This window comes from Engystomops pustulosus, chromosome 8 (genome assembly GCF_040894005.1).
Source record: "Engystomops pustulosus chromosome 8, aEngPut4.maternal, whole genome shotgun sequence".
Classification (NCBI taxonomy): Eukaryota; Metazoa; Chordata; class Amphibia; order Anura; family Leptodactylidae; genus Engystomops; species Engystomops pustulosus.
Window position 1 is genome coordinate 125,378,139 of NC_092418.1, and position 14,279 is coordinate 125,392,417.

The 14,279-nt window shown below is 44.2% G+C and overlaps 1 protein-coding gene across 3 annotated transcripts in view; it reads right to left on the reverse strand.

Annotated features, from left to right (window-relative positions):
• Positions 1 to 14,279, reverse strand: part of GALNT13 (polypeptide N-acetylgalactosaminyltransferase 13) — a 322,291-nt gene that overhangs the window by 158,375 nt on the left and 149,637 nt on the right. The window lies entirely within an intron of this gene.

Consider the following 14,279-nt stretch of genomic DNA (forward strand, 5'->3'; position numbering starts at 1 on the left):
ACCCAGACTCAGACCTAACACCAGGGGGACCGTCCCACCGGACCCAGACCTAACACCAGGGGGGACCGTCCCACCGGACCCAGACCTAACACCAGGGGGACCGTCCCACCGGACTCAGACCTAACACCAGGGGGACCGTCCCACCGGACCCAGACCTAACACCAGGGGGGACCGTCCCACCGGACCCAGACCTAACACCAGGGGGACCGTCCCACCGGACCCAGACCTAACACCAGGGGGGACCGTCCCACCGGACCCAGACCTAACACCAGGGGGACCGTCCCACCGGACCCAGACCTAACACCAGGGGGACCGTCCAACCGGACCCAGACCTAACACCAGGGGGACCGTCCCACCGGACCCAGACCTAACACCAGGGGGACCCAGACCTAACACCCGGGGGACCGTCCCACCGGACCCAGGCCTAACACCAGGGGGACCCAGACTCAGACCTAACACCAGGGGGGACCGTCCCACCGGACTCAGAGCTAACACCAGGGGCTACTTCCTAAGGTTTCATGGACTCCCCAATAATGTGCTGGGACCAAGGAAACCCAATCCAAAATGGGTCCAAACAGAACATGATGTGGAAAATGTAGTTAGAGCTTCAGGATATCCAGCTAATACCAGAACTAAACAATTATTATTATAGAATTTAATCCTGAACTTGTCTCTTTAATTAAATACTTAAAATAATTCAAGAACATCTCTCATAAAAGGAACCCATCACCAGGGACCTCATTGTCACTACAGACAGGTTACAGGAACCCATCACACCTGCCGTGCACATCTGCCTCTCTGCATTTTATAAGCATTTGCTTTACAATATTATTGTGTGTTATAACTTACCTTGCACCTTGACAGAATCCTCTGTGTAGTCCCAGGGTTTGGGCTTTGGTTTGGATGCATTTCAGAAAACAACATGTGACTTGGCTGTGCTGCTCACTCCTCAGCTCTCAGCCCCCACCTTTCTGCTCCTGTACAACTTCTCCCTCTCCCATTGATGTCATCTCACAAGGCAGTAAGCAATATGAAGGAGCAGGAGGGAGGAGCTGTACAGGAGCACAAAGGTGGGGGCTGAGAGCTGAGGAGTTTGCAGCACAGACAAGTCAAATGTTTTTTGAAATGCCTCCAAACCAAAGCCCAACCCCTGGGACTGCACAGAGGATGTCAGGGTGTCAGGGTGCAAGGTAAGTTATAACACACAATTATATTGTAATGCAAATGCTTAGAGAAAGCAGAAAGATGTGAAATGCAGCTGTAATTGGCTTCTGTAACATGCAATTAGTGAAAATGAGGTCCCTGGTGATGGGCTTCCATTAACTGCATTTTATAGTTTCATTGTTTTATAAGTAATTTATAAATATATTGTCTAATTTGTGTATATTGGACAGTATTGGCTCAAATGCCAAACATTCAAGTGGCGTCCCAAGTAGTGATGAGCGAACCAAGCAAAATTAGAGTTTGGCCAAGTCCCAAATCCGAACCCCCACCAGTAACCCCAACAATGGCGGGTGTTAGCTGTTTAAAGCATTAATTCACCAAGGCTGCACGGAATCGATGACGTCAGTGATTGCTCCGATCATAGACGCTACCAGTGGGAGGGGATTCAGACGTATCGGATCCAGACCTGAAGAAGTTTGGTATCGGGTTAAGAGGGACCCAATCAGGAAAAGCTTGGAACAAAATCAGACTTTGTGGTTTGGGTTCATACAACACTGGTGGTGAGATTATTCAATGAATGGAAGGAATTGGCTCATTGTGATCCCAAGGTTTGTCCCATTTCATCCATGGATGGAAATCTGGACTTCTCTGCGAGGAACCTAGTGGGTCATAAATTAGGAGTAGTCCTGCTCTAATGGAAGAAGACCTCAGTGATGGGAACTGAAGGGACAGATGGGGACGTGACCTATGGACAAGCCGAGGTCAGCACAGGTTCAGCCCTTTCATGGAAGCCTAAGTGAGGGGCAGGTGGACCTGGTCTATGTAAGGATGTGGTCAAATCAGGAGAATAGGATTGGACAACTCTGTAATAGATATTTGTGGGAACACAATGAACTTCACGGATCATGAGACCCCAGATGAGTAGAGAAACCAGTCACACATCCTTGACTCCCTCGTCAGTACCATAGACAGTGACTGGAGAGGCTTCATGCTATTGGCCATTACATTCTTTTGGGGTGCAATCACTGACCCATCACTGACACTGTGGACAGGGCTAACGTGGTCACTGAACAATCCCTTGAAATAATCTTGGTTTGCTACTAATTGGGCTTAACTGCAGGGTGTGTGCATTGGCTCCATAGGTTATCAGTAGAGATGGGGAAACCCCAACACCGAACCGGGACCTGACCGTCCGATCAGCTCTAGTTAGAAAGTCCTAGAACATGGAAGAAGAAGTCATTGTCCAGGTAGGAAGCTGCACATTTCTCACTAGGCACCAGATCTACAATTAGGATACAGAGTATTAATCCCTAAATGTAGACGTCTCCTCTAAGTCATCAGCAGGACATTCACCGTCTGCACTGATTAATATTAGTCTGAGTTCTGATCCGATGTCTGCGGCAGGTGTTTACTATCCGCTCGTTACTCAATGACCCGAAATGATAATTGTAGAATTTATCCGACAAATGTAAACTAAAGCCCAACCAGAGAATGGAGACACGAAGAGCGCGGCCGCCAACACAAGGGACGTGCGAGCGAAGTGCGGAGCGTTCTGCCCATAATGATTTACTGGAGCCGCCGGAACGAGCCGCACAATGAGACGAAACTTTGTTGATATTACTTTGGCGATAATTCAAATTGTCACATATTTCGTTTACCCCAAAGGGAAATTTCCTGCATCTATTTGTATAATTGTTATTTGGCTTCTAAACGCTGTTTGTTGGAACTAAATCATCATTGAAAATGTTAAGATTCCTTCATCCGGCACAAGAAATATAAGGAAATACACCGGAAAAAGGAGAGGAAAGGCGAATACACAACAAACAACAAGCAAATAACCAGCAACACAATAACATGGAGGAAAAGTCTCATCACACAATACAATGACCTCTATATAGATAACACTAACCCACCACTACATCATTACTGACAATAGATGATGTCACAGCTTATCTCCTCCCCCCTGTACAGTGACCTCTATATAGATAACACTGACCCATCATTACATCACTACTGACACTAGATGATGTCACAGCTTATCTCCTCCTCCCTGTACAATGACCTCTATATAGATAACACTGACCCATCATTACATCACTACTGACAATAGATGATGTCACAGCTTATCTCCTCCTCCCTGTACAATGACCTCTATATAGATAACACTGACCCATCATTACATCACTACTGACAATAGATGATGTCACAGCTTATCTCCTCCTCCCTGTACAATGACCTCTATATAGATAACACTAACCCATCATTATATCACTACTGACAATAGATGATGTCACAGCTTATCTCCTCCCCCTCCTGTACAATGACCTCTATATAGATAACACTGACCCATCATTACATCACTACTGACAACAGATGATGTCACAGCTTATCTCCTCCTCCTCCTCCCTGTACAATGACCTCTATATAGATAAAACTGACCTATCATTACATCACTACTGACAATAGATGATGTCACAGCTTATCCCCTCCCCCTCCCTGTACAATGACCTCTATATAGATAACCCTGACCCATCATTACATCACTACTGACAATAGATGATGTCACAGCTTATCTCCTCCCCATCGCTGTACAATGACCTCTATATAGATAACACTGACCCATCATTACATCACTACTGACAATAGATGATGTCACAGCTTATCTCCTCCCCCTCCCTGTACAATGACCTCTATATAGATAACAGTGACCCATCATTACATCACTACTGACAATAGATGATGTCACAGCTTATCTCCTCTCCCTCCTGTACAATGACCTCTATATAGATAACACTGACCCATCATTACATCACTACTGACAATAGATGATGTCACAGCTTATCCCCTCCCCCTCCTGTACAATGACCTCTATATAGATAACACTGACCCATCATTACATCACCACTGACAATAGATGATGTCACAGCTTATCTCCTCCCCCTCCCTGTACAATGACCTCTATATAGATAACACTGACCCATCATTACATCACCACTGACAATAGATGATGTCACAGCTTATCTCCTCCCCCTCCCTGTACAATGACCTCTATATAGATAACACTGACCCATCATTACATCACTACTGACAATAGATGATGTCACAGCTTATCTCCTCCCCCTCCTGTACAATGACCTCTATATAGATAACACTGACCCATCATTACATCACTACTGACAATAGATGATGTCACAGCTTATCTCCTCCCCCTCCCTGTACAATGACCTCTATATAGATAACACTGACCCATCATTACATCACTACTGACAATAGATGATGTCACAGCTTATCTCCTCCCCCTCCCTGTACAATGACCTCTATATAGATAACACTAACCCACCACTACATCATTACTGACAATAGATGATGTCACGGCTTATCTCCTCCCCCTCCCTGTACAATGACCTCTATATAGATAACACTGACCCATCATTACATCACTACTGACAATAGATGATGTCACAGCTTATCTCCTCCCCCTCCCTGTACAATGACCTCTATATAGATAACACTGACCCATCATTACATCACTACTGACAATAGATGATGTCACAGCTTATCTCCTCCCCCTCCCTGTACAATGACCTCTATATAGATAACACTGACCCATCATTACATCACTACTGACAATAGATGATGTCACAGCTTATCTCCTCCCCCTCTCTGTACAATGACCTCTATATAGATAACACTGACCCATCATTACATCACTACTGACAATAGATGATGTCACAGCTTATCCCCTCCCCCTCCCTGTACAATGACCTCTATATGGATAACACTGACCCATCATTACATCACTACTGACAATGGATGATGTCACAGCTTATCTCCTCCCCCTCCCTGTACAATGACCTCTATATAGATAACACTGACCCATCATTACATCACTACTGACAATAGATGATGTCACAGCTTATCTCCTCCTCCTCCCTGTACAATGACCTCTATATAGATAACACTGACCCATCATTACATCACTACTGACAATAGATGATGTCACAGCTTATCTCCTCCTCCTCCCTGTACAATGACCTCTATATAGATGACACTGACCCATCATTACATCACTACTGACAATAGATGATGTCACAGCTTATCTCCTCCCCCTCCCTGTACAATGACCTCTATATAGATAAAACTGACCCATCATTACATCACTACTGACAATAGATGATGTCACAGCTTATCCCCTCCTCCTCCCTGTACAATGACCTCTATATAGATAACACTGACTCATCATTACATCACTACTGACAATAGATGATGTCACAGCTTATCCCCTCCCCCTCCCTGTACAATGACCTCTATATAGATAACACTGACCCATCATTACACCACTACTGACAATAGATGATGTCACAGCTTATCTCCTTCCCCTCCCTGTACAATGGCCTCTATATAGATAACACTGACCCATCATTACATCACTACTGACAATAGATGATGTCACAGAATATCTCCTCCTCCTCCCTGTACAATGATCTCTATATAGATAACACTGACCCATCACTACATCACTACTGACAATAGATGATGTCACAGCTTATCTCTTCCCTCTCCCTGTGCAATGACCTCTATATAGATAACACTGACCCCTCATTACATCACTACTGACAATAGATGATGTCACAGCTTATCCCCTCCCACTCCTGTACAATGACCTCTATATAGATAACACTGATCCATCACTACATCACTACTGACAATAGATGATGTCACAGCTTATCTCCTCCCCCTCCCTGTACAATGACCTCGATATAGATAACACTGACCCATCACTACTGACAATAGATGATGTCACAGCTTATCTCCTCCCCCTCCCTGTACAATGACCTCTATATAGATAACACTGACCCATCATTACATCACTACTGACAATAGATGATGTCACAGCTTATCTCCTCCTCCCTGTACAATGACCTCTATATAGATAACACTGACCCATCATTACATCAGTACTGACAATAGATGATGTCACAGCTTATCCCCTCCCCCCTTCCCTGTACAATGACCTCTATATAGATAACACTGACCCATCATTACATCACTACTGACAATAGATGATGTCACAGCTTATCCCCTCTCCCTCCTGTACAATGACCTCTATATAGATGACACTGACCCATCACTACATCACTACTGACAATAGATGATGTCACAGCTTATCCCTGCCCCCTCCCTGTGCAATGACCTCCATATAGATAACACTGACCCATCATTACATCACTACTGACAATAGATGATGTAACAGCATATCCCCGCCCCCTCCCTGTGCAATGACCTCTATATAGATAACACTGACCCATCACTACATCACTACTGGCAATAGAAGATGTCACAGCTTATCTCCTCCTCCTCCCTGTACAATGACCTCGATATAGATAACACTGACCCATCACTACATCACTACTGACAATAGATGATGTCACAGCTTATCTCCTCCCCCTTCCTGTACAATGACCTCTATATAGATAACACTGACCCCTCATTACATCACTACTGACAATAGATGATGTCACAGCTTATCCCCTCCCCCTCCCTGTACAATGACCTCTATATAGATAACACTGACCCATCATTACATCACTACTGACAATAGATGATGTCACAGCTCATCTCCTCCCCCTCCCTGTACAATTACCTCTATATAGATAACACTGACCCATCATTACATCACTACTGACAATAGATGATGTCACAGCTTATCTCCTCCCCCTCCCTGTACCATGACCTCTATATAGATAACACTGACCCATCATTACATCACTACTGACAATAGGTTATGTCACAGCTTATCTCCTCCCCCTCCCTGTACCATGACCTCTATATAGATAACACTGACCCATCATTACATCACTACTGACAATAGATGATGTCACAGCTTATCCCCTCCCCCTCCCGTACAATGACCTCTATATAGATAACACTGACCCATCATTACATCACTACTGACAATAGATGATGTCACAGCTTATCTCCTCCCCCTCCCTGTACAATGACCTCTATATAGATAACACTGACCCATCATACATCACTACTGACAATAGATGATGTCACAGCTTATCCCCTCCTCCTCCCTGTACAATGACCTCTATATAGATAACACTGACCCATCATTACATCACTACTGACAATAGATGATGTCACAGCTTATCCCCTCCTCCTCCCTGTACAATGACCTCTATATAGATAACACTGACCCATCATTACATCACTACTGACAATAGATGATGTCACAGCTTATCCCCTCCTCCTCCCTGTACAATGACCTCTATATAGATAACACTGACCCATCATTACATCACTACTGACAATAGGTGATGTCACAGCTTATCTCCTCCTCCTCCCTGTACAATGACCTCTATATAGATAACACTGACCCATCATTACATCACTACTGACAATAGATGATGTCACAGCTTATATCTTCCCCTCCTGTACAATGACCTCTATAAAGATAATACTGACCCATCATTACATCACTACTGACAATAGATGATGTCACAGCTTATCTCCTCCTCCTCCCTGTACAAAGACCTCTATATAGATAACACTGACCCGTCATTACATCACTACTGACAATAGATGATGTCATAGCTTATATCTTCCCCTCCCTGTACAATGACCTCTATATAGATAACACTGACCCATCATACATCACTACTGACAATAGATGATGTCACAGCTTATCCCCTCCTCCTCCCTGTACAATGACCTCTATATAGATAACACTGACCCATCATTACATCACTACTGACAATAGATGATGTCACAGCTTATCCCCTCCTCCTCCCTGTACAATGACCTCTATATAGATAACACTGACCCATCATACATCACTACTGACAATAGATGATGTCACAGCTTATCTCCTCCCCCTCCTGTACAATGACCTCTATATAGATAACACTGACCCATCATTACATCACTACTGACAATAGATGATGTCATAGCTTATATCTTCCCCTCCCTGTACAATGACCTCTATATAGATAACACTGACCCATCATACATCACTACTGACAATAGATGATGTCACAGCTTATCCCCTCCTCCTCCCTGTACAATGACCTCTATATAGATAACACTGACCCATCATTACATCACTACTGACAATAGGTGATGTCACAGCTTATCTCCTCCTCCTCCCTGTACAATGACCTCTATATAGATAACACTGACCCATCATTACATCACTACTGACAATAGATGATGTCACAGATTATCTTCTCCTCCCTGTACAATGACCTATATATATATATAACACTGACCCATCATTACATCACTACTGACAATAGAAGATGTCACAGCTTATCTCCTCCCCCTCCTGTACAATAACCTCTATCTAGATAACACTGCCCCATCATTATATCACTACTGACAATAGATAATGTCACAGCTTATCCCCTCCCCCTCCCTGTACAATGACCTCTATATAGATAACACTGACCCATCATTACATAACTACTGACAATAGAAGATGTCACAGCTTATCTCCTCCCCCCTCCCTGTACAAAGACCTCTATATAGATAACACTGACCTATCATTACATCACTACTGACAATAGATGATGTCACAGCTTATATCTTCCCCTCCCTGTACAATGACCTCTATATAGATAACACTGACCCATCATTACATCACTACTGACAATAGATGATGTCACAGCTTATCTACTCCCTCCTCCATGTACAATGACCTCTATATATATAACACTGACCCATCATTACATCACTACTGACAATAGATGATGTCACAGCTTATCTCCTCCCCCTCCTGTACAATGACCTCTATAAAGATAATACTGACCCATCATTACATCACTACTGACAATAGATGATGTCACAGCTTATCTCCTCCCCCTCCCTGTACAATGACCTCTATATAGATAACACTGACCCATCATTACATCACTACTGACAATAGATGATGTCACAGCTTATCTCCTCCCCCTCCCTGTACAATGTCCTCTATATAGATAACACTGACCCATCATTACATCACTACTGACAATAGATGATGTCACAGCTTATCTCCTTCCCCTCCCTGTACAATGATCTCTATATAGATAACACTGACCCATCATTACATCACTACTGACAATAGATGATGTCACAGCTTATCTCCTCCCCCTCCCTGTACAATGACCTCTATATAGATAACACTGACCCATCATTACATCACTACTGACAATAGATGATGTCACAGCTTATCTCCTCCCCCTCCCTGTACAATGTCCTCTATATAGATAACACTGACCCATCATTACATCACTACTGACAATAGATGATGTCACAGCTTATCTCCTCCTCCCTTTGCAATGACCTCTATATAGATAACACTGACCCATCATTACATCACTACTGACAATAGATGATGTCACAGCTTATCTCCTCCCCCTCCCTGTACAATGACCTCTATATAGATAACACTGACCCATCATTACATCACTACTGACAATAGATGATGTCACAGCTTATCTCCTCCCCCTCCCTGTACAATAACCTCTATATAGATAACACTGACCCATCATTACATCACTACTGACAATAGATGATGTCACAGCTTATCCCCTCCCCTCCCTGTACAATGACCTCTATATAGATAACACTGACCCATCATTACATCACTACTGACAATAGATGATGTCACAGCTTATCTCCTCCTCCTCCCTGTACAATGACCTCTATATAGATAACACTGACCCATCTTTACATCACTACTGACAATAGATGATGTAGCAGCTTATCTCCTCCCCCTCACAGTACAATGACCTCTATATAGATAACACTGACCCATCATTACATCACTACTGACAATAGATGATGTCACAGCTTATCTCCTCCCCCTCCTGTACAATGTTTTCTATATAGATAACACTGACCCATCATTACATCACTCCTGACAATAGATGATGTCACAGCTTATCTCCTCCCCCTCCCTGTACAATGACCTCTATATAGATAACACTGACCCATCATTACATCACTACTGACAATAGATGATGTCACAGCTTATCCCCTCCCCCTCCCTGTACAATGACCTCTATATAGATAACACTGACCCATCATTACATCACTACTGACAATAGATGATGTCACAGGTTATTATCCCCTCTTATCTGCTCCCTGTAGCTGCCTAGTATTTTCTCCATAGTCATCGCTAGTCTCTTGCTGCTTTTGCTGTAACTAGAGATCTTTCACTATGGCAGAAACAAAGATGTAGATAAACTTCTACAATCAGGTAATAAAACACATCAGACATTAGTGATACATTTGTATAAGTCTTGGCTACACATAGGAGTAACCCGGTGGATACAATGGGGCAGATTTACTTACCCGGTCCATTCGCGATCTTGCGGTGCGTTCTCTGCGGAGGATTCGGGTCCGGCCGGGATTCATTAAGGCGGTCCCTCCGACGTCCACTAGATGTCGCTGCTGCGCTGAATTTCCCCCAGGCCCGCTGGAAATTCACCAGCCTATACCTAGTGAAGGTAAGTTCAAGTTTCGCAACACTTTTTTTTTTTAAATGCGGCGGTTTTTCCGAATCCGTCGGGTTTTAGTTCGGCCACGCCCCCGATTTCCGTCGCGTGCATGCCAGCGCTGATACACCACAATCTGATCGCGTGCGCCAAAAACCCGGGGCAATTCAGGGGAAATCGTCGCAAATCGGAAATATTCGGGTAACACGTCGGGAAAACGCGAATCGGGCCCTTAGTAAATGAGCCCCAATGTGTTGAGGTGATGCTGAGCTGTCGGTGCCCCCCTTTAGCAGGTCTGTATAACACTTATTCTCTGCCTAATACTAGACATTGGATTGTTACCGGACAGATGGGTTCAGATGTTTTTTTTGACTGCACCACGAACCCTCCTCACACACACAAGAGACGAGACCTTTGTCCTACTGATAGCAGAGTTATTACCCAGCGCTAAAAGACAGGAATGACAACCACAATCACTGTCCTCAGCCCACGGCGCCGGCATCATCCATGCCGATTATATTAACCCATTACTTACCTTCTGAATTGTATCTTATAACTGCTATTACTTATAGTCCCCCTGCCCCCTTGTTCAGAACTGGAAAGGAAGAGTCTTTGTAGATTTGCATAAAATGAATGTTCCCAATCAGATTTAGGGCTATTTGCAGGTTATTAATTGGGTTCTGGCTGTAAATCTCCTGTTGATACAAAGTTTTCTATTGGAGGATCACGGGTTTTGGCAACAAGATAAACAAAAGTATCAGAACGCGGCTTGTAGAATTACATCCTCTCCAGGCACAAAAGTTTGTTGGATCCACTGGAGGCGCCGTCATAATGGGTTAAAAATCCTCCAACACTATTACACAGAGTATTGGGGCCTCATCTCAACCAGTCTCTCTCTCTTGGGACGTATAATCCGAGTGACTCCCTGGCATGAAGATACTTTATAAGGGACCCTATTGGGCCACATTCTCCTTTCACAGTGAGGTTTGTAACTTCAGGCTATTTACTTAGATGGAGCCCAGTCCTCGCAACTTCTTGTACTTCCTTCTCGTGAAGATCTTCTTGGAGTGTGAGCCACCAGTTGACAGGCACAATCCTCATTCAGCCATCAAAATAAGCCCCTATCTATAGATGATAAGCTCCACCCTCAGAATCCATGCCGATCCCTTGGGGGGGGACCATGGACTCCTACAACATGGCGCCTTTAGAATTACAATATAATAAGCAATCAACAGCCAAAATATCATTGCCTGCACCCTGGGGGGGGGGGGGGTAAGTCTATAAAATTCTAGAGGACATTGTATTTTGGTTCCCTTGAACACCTCGTACAGTGTAATTCTATAACATCCGGCATTAAATCCCTTTTAAACAATGACAGAGCGAACGTTGTCATCAGTGTGAGGAGGGTCACGCCAGCGCCATCGCTTGTCAGAATGATACGTTTCCGCGGCGTGCAGTAGATTGGTATTTACCATCTAAAGTACATAACAGCCTCCCCGTCACAATCACAGTCCTGGGCGCGGGATATTAGGGATGTGCCTGGTAGAGGGTTGTCAGGATGAAATGACATGAAATTAAAATTCTTCCAGCACAATGTGGCAGCGGCTGATTGATGCGTGGAAAGCGTTTGCGTTTCGCTAGTCCTGCTGATGCCTCGCACCAAGCAGCCGGTGTTTTCCAAGCCTGATATCACAATGGCAAACGGAACGAAGTCAAAACACTAGTTAATCAGAATGACAACATAAAAGGAGAAGACAAATAAAGAAACGACTTGTTCCGTGGAAAGAAACCCATTCATTGCTTTATGTCCTTTGGAAATGTGTTGACTTTTATTTTATTTCCTTACAAAGTCTCTTCCCAAAGTGTTTGCCGTATTAACTGTGAAATTTAAGAAAATTAATTGTAAAGTTACATCCTAGTGGGACCCATAGGCTCAGTGTCGCATTGGAGATCCTTGGATCCATCAGAATATATTGTATATTCAAACCCTCGGAAATACCAGAAGCCTCTAAACTGGGTCATCTTCTGCTGTGCCGCCAGTACTGGGTCAGAACCTGGGCTCACCGGAGGATCATGAAATGTTGGAAATAATGGATGATTGAAAGGGTAATCACCATCATCACTTATCCACATCCCAGTCACAAGAACAAGGGTCTCCAAGTGCCTAATGATACTGAACATGAGAACGTGTACTCATCCACCACTGCAATCACTTCCTTAGGACTCGCCAGGACCCATATAAAATGGTTCAGGTCCTCTCGACCTAACCCTTGATAGATTCTAAGTGATCCGGAATCCAGATATTGAGCTTCACCTGCAGCTCCTGGAAGATGGTAATAATGCAGTTTACTTCTAACAAGATGCACAACAAAGTACAATCTACGAGTCCCACTGATTTATGCAAAGACATTGTAACGATCTGTCACATCCCACCTGCAGGAATCCGAGGAAACCCAATCTAACCGAACACCCAAAGAGACTGAAAGGAGCCAAGCCCCCAGAAATGCTGGGCCCCTGTAACTCCGGCGCCTCAGACAGCCATGGATTATCCAGCCCAGTACTAGGACAACACCAAGAAGAATCTCCGGATGCGGACACTCGGGTCAGGCTGGAGATGGAGCGGCTGCTGTTCTTTCAGGAGAACCCCCGCTGCTTAGAAGCTGCTCTCTCGTCTAGCGCAGCAACCTGTCCGAAGGAAATAAAAGTATGAAAATGGAAATGATGACAGAAATGTGGAGTGTCGCTTCTGCTGAGAACACAAATGTAGAAGCCAAAGTAGTTTTTTTTTCTTACTGCATGAATTTTTTTTCATTCTTTTTTTTCCTACATTTTTTAGACTTTTTCCATGTGGTATTACTGGGTCCAGGAGCCTCTGATTGTTACAAGGTGCCCCAGACTAGCAAACAGTCCGATTGTGGAGCAGCACAGCGAATGAAATGGATCAAGTCCAATGGTGGGTGCACGTCTCCAACACACCCGATCCACCGGTCTGTAAGGTCAGATATCCAAAAAAATGCAATGAGGCAGCACTCCGGTAAGTATAAAGGTGATCTTTATTCACCCATGGCAACATAAGGTGCAACGTTTCAGCTCATCCATAGAGCCGTTATCAAGCCCCAGACTAGGGGGTCGTACATGTAGATCGATGGCTAGAGATGAGCGCTCCCAATGGTCGGGTTTGGCGTCAGGTTTGGTCACTTGACCCAGATATATTGCCGGATTGCTGGACGATCCGAGAAAATTGCCGCCCCTAGCAAATAACCATGGCTGTGATTACTAGGGGGAACCCGAACCCGTACCAAGCCATCAGGTTCACTAACGATGACCTTTGACCTCAACCCTACATTGCTATAAATGTTCTCTGCATCAGGTGCCCTACAACTGATTCATTCCTATCATAATGTGGCAGATGGACCTGAACCAGAACCAGGATCCTATTGCTACCCTGACATCATACAGAACCCGCTCCCTGCCGGAAGCCATCTCCATCCCCTACAGATCTTCTTCTATTACATTACAATTCCAGCAAGTAACTCGCATAATACATGAAGAAATATTTTTGTTGAGTTGCAGTTTTTCTCCGTAACATAAAATTGTATTAATCTCGTCCTTTCTGCGCTCGGCTTTACT